Source organism: Otolemur garnettii, unplaced genomic scaffold, assembly GCF_000181295.1.
Source record: "Otolemur garnettii isolate 467f Iridium unplaced genomic scaffold, OtoGar3 scaffold00031, whole genome shotgun sequence".
NCBI lineage: Eukaryota > Metazoa > Chordata > Mammalia > Primates > Galagidae > Otolemur > Otolemur garnettii.
The window spans coordinates 17,048,973-17,054,345 of NW_003852426.1; the positions used below are offsets into that span (position 1 = coordinate 17,048,973).

Genomic DNA, 5,373 nt, shown 5'->3' on the forward strand with positions numbered 1-5,373 from the left:
CTGATTGTTTTCAAGAAAACATTCACTGATTTTTAAAGGACAGCAACTAATGCAGCATTTCAAACTATTTTACAAGTCAAAGAAATAGCTCTGTGGCCCCCAAAGAAACTGTAAAACTCTCCCTTAAAGATGTCCCAACCACTCCCCCCACAACCCTAAGGAATTATGATGGCGGACATGGCACAGAGAAATCATACTGATCCCAGAATGACTCTCCTGTCCTGTCTGCAATTTGAGTCCCTAGACGAGCCACTGCAAGCTGACATTCAAACACACTGGCCAGCAGTGTAACTGAAAATCACCCAGAGAATACTATGTCACAAGGAGCTGAAGTTTCCACGGCCCACAACGTAAATGAGGAAGGGACCGTTTTTCTCTAAACAGATGTATCTCCTAGTAAACTGCACGTCACAGTGAGTCAGGGAAAAAGAAACAGCCTTGCCTCACTGTGGCAGTTCGTTGTCCTGTCCCTCAGAAGGTATCCCTGCCCTCATTGGTGATCAGCTTCGGAAATTCTTCCTGATGCCCTAAAACTTAGTCAGTGATCAACCAAAGAAATCAAGAGCTTCCTCTGAGAATGCCTCGCTAAGGGAATGAATCCTCTTCCACTTCCCTCTATAACCCTCTCCAGAAATTCTGCTGTCACACATATACTTTTTAAATTATCTGCAGGTATTTGTGCAGCTGTATCCAGGAAAAAAGCTAATTTGTCTAAAATTCTTTTTTTAAGTTTCCAATTTCCAGCTTCAAATATTGTATTTTTGAATTTCACCTGAGCATGACATTAGCTTTTATTTTTAGCATTAATTTCACTATAGTCTATGATGGTATGTTCTATTGGTAACTCTTAGTTAGAGGTTTCCAAGGCTCTCAAAAGAACAAAATATTTTTATGTATGATGCAGTGTTTATGGAAAGCAAAAAAAAAAATAATAAAATATATTCAAATTAATTAGAACAAATTTTAAAATGAAGCCCAAGGAATTCAATGTAATACAATGTGAACAAATAATAATAGTAATAAAATCCTACATATCTTTGTGAGCCTATTTATTAGCTTATTTTGTTTTACAGGTGGACCAGGTTAGCAATGTTTTCCCTTTTTTCCCAAATTTAGATGGGAAATTTGAGACAGAGAAACATTAACTTTCCACTCTACCCTCAAAAAATAGCTAACGCCCACCGACTGCCTTCGTCCTCTACTAGGTGGTCATCAGTGAACTGCAGCTGGTTTCCTATGTCACCTCTTCTTCCCCTACAATCCCTGCTCCCCTTGGCACCCAGAGTAATCTCTTAAAAAATATAAATCCATTAAGTCAACACCTGTGCCTTGAACTCTCTTTTGGTTTGTTACCCCACTTAGAATAAGACCCAAAGCGCTTAGCTTGGCCTATGAGGCTGTGTGTGACCAGCCAATGCCTCTCAATCTCACTCCTCCACACTCCCCCTCTCCTCACCTAATTGCAGCCACAATGGCCTCCCAACTGTGCCTCCAACATACCACTTGTCTCCAAGGTCTGGACGTGAACACTTGTGGTTTCCTCTGCTGGAATAATCATCCACCTTCCTAGGGTCTCATTTTAAAGCTATCTCTCAGAGAATTCAAGAATCCAGCCCCTCCCACCTGTCCGACACACACACCCACTCACACACACTCTCTTACAAAACAACACTCTACCACAGCCCTTTGCTTGCTTTTGCTTTTCTTCAAAACGTTTTTCACTATACAGATCACCTTGCTCAGCCCTGTCTCTAGAATATGAACATTCTATCAGAGCAGAGGGCATATCTGTCTTACTCCCTGCCCTACACTCAGTGCCTGGCACATAAGAACTGCACCATAAATACGTATTTTCTGAAACCAATGGAATGAATGAACCCAGCTCCTTCTAGGAGCCAACCAGCCCACTTAATTCAATGAATATCCATTCTTATAGTAATTTTTTTTCTCTCTCCTCAACTACTATATTTTAAAACAAAAACCTACACACCTATAATTATTAGCCTGTTTCTATTAGTGTGTTATGAGTCACTCCCCTAAAACTGAGCACAGTGCCAGTGCCCCGTCTGTAACAGGTGACTGGCTTCACAGGGAAAGGCACTAAGAACCCACTGATATGCCCTCAAGCCACAGAGCTGCCCCAGAATTCTGGAATAAGGTAATTTTAGAACATTTGCCTCTTCAATTTCTTGTCACTCAATACTTTTTCTTTAAAGCTTTATTTACCTTCATAGAAATTTCTCAACTTTTTGAGGGTTCAGTCAGGCTCATTATCATAGATCTTGGGGGGAAAAGCAGGCTTAACATGAATCGCAGTATAAATAACCCGATAATCGCCTTTCTTTCCAGGAACTGTCCATCTTCTGGGATGTCAGGGAAAGGATCATGGATTAAGAGGACCCCTAAATTCCATCTGACCTTCCCAGGGCTCCCACTCCAGTTATTGGGGGACCCCTTTGGCACTTTTCTAAATGGTCTATGCTAAGAGGCCCCCAGAGGGTGATTAATAATGTTCTGCAAACGTGACTGGATGAGGGATGTGGTGGTATCCGTGGCTGTTCCCACAGCTACAGTACAAGGTGCACAGAGAAACAATGGGGAGGAAAGGAGGACCCAGCTGCCTGGTTAGGTTTGAGGGGAAAGCCCTGCGTGTTGAGCAAGCCCTGCACACCTCAGAGGGATTTCTCAACAAGGAGTGGCTGAACCAGATTATCATCCTCCCGACTCTGCTCCTTCCTCAGCCTCTGTGGCATAACTGGCAGCCACAGTCCGGGGGGAAAAAACTGAAAAAGGAAGGCCCAAGTCCATGAAGAGCATCATCACCCCCGCAGCAGCTTAGGGAAGGCACCCTCAATGCCAAGGGCAAGGAGCAGGCCCGCTGGGAAAGGCCAAGCCGCGGGCTCTCTCACCACCTTCTGTTAGGCGGCAGGTTTTTTCCCTCTGTGAAGAGATCGGCCTGGGTGCCAGCAGCTCAGCAGTGCCCTTGGGCCAAAAGCTTCTTGGTCCAGGCCTGTGCATAATGCCTATGTCCCCGAATTCAATGCCAGCCCCAAATTTGGTCTGGAGCCTCTTGGGATTGCCGGAGCCTCAGGGGATACATTTTCCAGCTCCTCCTCATACATCCGTCTCCCCGCTCAGCATTCTTATTTGGGTCAAAGGTAATTTGTGCGAGATTGATTTGTTAACACGCCCGTCCCAAACCTGAATCTGCGTGCCCTTTACAGGGAGCAAGCGCCCACTTAGGAGCCACAAGCCCCTCTCCTCCCCACCTCACCACCTCCGCAGGGCTCCCAAGAACCACAGGCATCAGTGAAAGCCTGAACTTTTCATTTTTCCCGACAGAAAGTTCTAATAGCAGGTCCATGATACGATGAGCTAGACGATGTTTTTCTGTTTCCTAATTTTGCTGATTTTTAAAAAACCGGACCTCGTCCTTGACTCCGAGTGGAACAGCCCTGATTTTGTCCCGCCAGCTGCAGGGGCGCCCGGGCGGGGAGGTATTGCTTTGATTGGTTCCCACGGATGACTCAGAACCCGGCTCCAAAGCTCTACAGGGGGCACGTGTGTCTCTTCCGGTAGGAGACCCACTGATGAGAAAGCTCTGTGCTCCCTGTCCCCCTGGCCTGAGTCTCCCCCTCAGCTCCGAATTGTTAGGAAAAGGTTCGGGAGAACCGGGTTCGAATTCTATCACCTACCCCGCAACGATCCCAGCGCTGCTTCTCAGGCCGGACGGGCGGTGAGCCCAGGACCGGCCCCAGGGCTCACCGCGGCCGGTCGGTCGCCGCTCCCGGGGCGCGGCCTCCCGCGCGCGGCTGTGCCGCCGGAGCCCAGCGCGCCCACGCGGTCCTCCGGGTCCCGCCGGCCCCTGCCCCTCCTCACCCGGGCGCTGCGCGGAGCTGCTGGGGCGACCGGGGTCCCTGGGCACGATCCGCTGCGCTCCGACGGACCCGAACCCGCCAAACCCGACTGCTCCTCGCCGCCGGCACCGCGGGCCTCTGGCCAGCCGCCGTCACCGTGGTCGCGGGGCGGCTGGGCAGCTCCGGCGAGCAGCGGGCGGGTGGGCTGTGCCCTGGGCCCGCCCAGCGCGGCCTCCTCGCCAGACCCCAGCGCCGCGGGGAGGAGCCGGGGAGGAGCGTGCGACCGCCGGCCTCCAGCGAGCAGCTGCGACCCACGGGCCTGAGCGTGCTCGGGAGCACCCTGTGTCCTCTCCAGGACCGGGTCCCGCAGCCGGGCCCCGCGGGTTACTGTAGCAGCCCCGACCCAGATGGATCCGCACGGTGCCGCGGCGGAGCGGTGTTCCCGGTTCCTGCTCTCACACCTGACTCTGATCAGATCTGTCTGTTCCCTGCGGAATTCACCCCACCTCAAACTCATTTTGCTTGTCTCACTATGTTCTCTAAATTCACTACGTTTCTCCGAGTCCGTCTGCGCATTCCGTGCTCCGGTACACCACGCGGGGTGCCCATTCAGAAGTGGCGCGGACTCTGCTCGGGATTGGAAGGCCTGCCCCGCAATCAGAGCACTCGGAAATAGTGCTTCATATTTAGGGGAAACCGTTGTTGGAAAGGGTCATCTTACAGCTCCGTTTAACTCAAAGTTATTTGGGGTTTAATGCCCTCCTTCATTTTCCAGTGTTTGCTTCTCAATCCACTCCAACGATAAATTAAGAAGCATTCATTTATAACGTCAGCTAGAAACTCGGGCAAAGTAGTTTGAGGTTTATGTGTGCTGTTACTAAAAAGTTTATATTTTAAAAGCAGTTTGTTTCTTGGCGAGGTGCCAGAACTGGAAAAGAAATCTTATTTGTTTTATTTTGACCTTACTCAGCAGTGAGAAGGCGTGGGTGGTAGCTAGTTTCTCCTATGTAAGCGATGTGACATTGGGCAAGTTCTTCATCTCTGCTTCTCAGTATACTCATCCGTACAGTGGAGATAACCAAACTCAGTCTGTCAGAGGCTTTGTGAGAATGAAGTGCAAATACTTAGGAAATGGTTAGGACAGAGCCTGACGCATGGGAAACACCAGATACTAACAGCTGTAAAGAAGCTTTTCCTTATTTAAACCTAACAACAGATAAAAGTTTTAAAAAACGACATCAGTCTAATACCATTTTCCTGTACTTTATAAACTAACTCACTGTTAAACAAAATGCCCCAGAATATTAATCTAAAAGAGCACGCCCTACCAAAAAGGCCCTCTTTTGCTTCCCCTTATGACCAGATGAAGTTAGAGATTCCATACCACACCTAAAAAAGTGGTGGGCTTTGAGGACAGGTCTTGAGAACAAGTGTGAAATAGTTTATTCACTTCTCTTATTGCCAGCAATAAGAGCTCCCATTGTTATCGGATCATATTTTCTGAGGGGAATTCCAC

General features: G+C 48.7%; 1 protein-coding gene across 3 annotated transcripts in view; it reads right to left on the reverse strand.

Annotated features, from left to right (window-relative positions):
• PLA2G7 (phospholipase A2 group VII) overlaps nucleotides 1-4,076 on the reverse strand; it is a 31,122-nt gene extending 27,046 nt beyond the window's left edge. The window contains exon 1 of one of the 3 annotated variants that reach the window (XM_023512920.1): nucleotides 3,880-4,076. The gene's annotated coding sequence lies outside the window, so the exon portion shown is untranslated. Of the gene's footprint in view, nucleotides 1-3,695 lie in introns of all 3 variants that reach the window. The other 2 variants (XM_003789247.3, XM_012804639.2) reach the window with 2 other exon arrangements.
• Between the last annotated feature and the right edge of the window lie 1,297 nt (nucleotides 4,077-5,373).